This window comes from Saccopteryx leptura, chromosome 11 (assembly GCF_036850995.1).
Source record: "Saccopteryx leptura isolate mSacLep1 chromosome 11, mSacLep1_pri_phased_curated, whole genome shotgun sequence".
In the NCBI taxonomy this organism is placed as follows: Eukaryota; Metazoa; Chordata; class Mammalia; order Chiroptera; family Emballonuridae; genus Saccopteryx; species Saccopteryx leptura.
In genome coordinates, this window is record NC_089513.1 from 64,434,367 (window position 1) to 64,436,149 (window position 1,783).

Sequence of the window (1,783 nt, forward strand, 5' to 3'; positions counted from 1 at the left end):
ACGGAAAGGCGCTAGGTCCGTTAATAAAGAGCTGCATGCCTGGTTGCCTGTAATGGAACTTTACCTTGGTGATTTACATAGATAGTTGGGCTGTCTATCATGGACTGATCGTTGACTGGTATAATAAACTCTTGCACTACAACCAGAGGGGGGCACTGGCTCCCTTGTTGGGTGTATATGTCCCTTTTGGATGGTGTGAGAGGCCCTGATGGGGGGAGGACCCAGCTACAGTGGAGGCCCTCCTGCACCAGGAAGCTGCTCTTATCCAGGTGCAGAAATGCACCAAGGACACTTTATGGTTTTCATAGACTCAACCCTGGACTATACAGGCTCTCCCACTTACTGCGGGGGAGGGGGCTAAAGATGAGCCTCCAGTTAGTATCTTGGGGGCAGAGGGCTCAGGGAGACATGGTGAAGGGTACCTTTGTAATTACTGTAACTGTATAACTTGTGCTGTTGCTGTAGTCTATTTATGTAATGTACCTCACTACTCGCACAAGGAGAATCACGGAAGATACCTGTTGTGTAGACTGTGAATCAAGCAACCCTAAAGGGGTGGAATGTTGGGCAAACAAGTGTGTTAGGCTTGCTCTCTTGTGCTTTGCCTCATTGGTGCATGAGCACGGGGCAGCACCATGTGTATATAGTCTATATAAGGTTGCAGGTGCTTGCCCTCGGAGCAGCAGATTATAGATTTTGAATTGCCTGCCACCACTGAGAGGGGCCATTTTTTGTTATTGTTCACTGGAGAAGGGCTTTTACCCTCCTGGCCTGTTTGCTTGTCAGTCCAGAGTGAGAGAGAGAGAGAGAGAGAGAGAGAGAGAGAGAGAAGCGATTTTCCTTGCCTGCTTGCTAGTCCGCCATTGCGAGACTCTAATAAATGGAATGGCCCACCATTTTCCAGATCCACAGTTCCTTTACTGTCTGCTGGAATCCAATGTGAACCTGCATGGCTCTGGTTACCGGCCTTACAGAAACCTACAACGTGTGACTTTTTATGTCCGGTTTCCTTCGCTTCACATAATGCTTTTGAGGTTCATCCTGTCTTAACACCTGTCAGTATTTTATTCCTTTGCTATGGCTGTGAGATAATAAACAATTTGGCCTTTGTCCCAGGGGATGAGCTTCTAAAGCCCTTGGGATTTTCTGAGTAATAGATATCTTTGTCATTTAAACGAAGTGACTGATGTTCTTAGATACCTTTAGGTCCAGGCTGATCACCAGAAAGTCCAGCCCCTGATTAGAGAAGGTTGGGATTTTCAGCTCTGGAGGGGAGAGGGGCTGGAAATTAAGTTCAATCACATGGCCAATAGTTTAAGCAACTATGCCTATGTAATAAAACCCAATTAAACCTCTGGGCACTGAGGCTCAGTGGTGTTCCTGGTTGGTGACCACATTGTTGTTGTGCCAGGAGGGTGACACACTCTCATTCCATAGCAGTGGGTGGGAATTGTGTCTTATTTCTCAGACCTGCCTGTAACTCTCTTCATTGGGCTGGCCCTCCAGATCTGTATTTTTACAATAAAACAGTAAGCATAAGTAACAAACTATAGAAATGATCCCTGAAAGTATAGTCTTAACAGTAAGCATAAGTATAGTGCTTTCTTGAGTTCTGTCAGTCATTTTAATGAATTATGGAAACCAAAGTGATCACAAAAACCTCTGAATTTATAGCCAGCTAGTCAGAAATATGGGTGGTTTGGAAGCTCCTCGAGGCTTGCAGCTGGTGTCTGAAGTGGGAATTATCCTGTGAACAGTGTCCTTAGCCTGTGGAGTATAATGC

The 1,783-nt window shown here is 45.8% G+C and overlaps 1 pseudogene; it reads right to left on the reverse strand.

The window, feature by feature from the left end:
* Nucleotides 1-1,459: 1,459 nt before the first annotated feature.
* On the reverse strand, nucleotides 1,460-1,578 carry LOC136383596 (small nucleolar RNA U3; annotated as a pseudogene).
* Nucleotides 1,579-1,783: the final 205 nt, after the last annotated feature.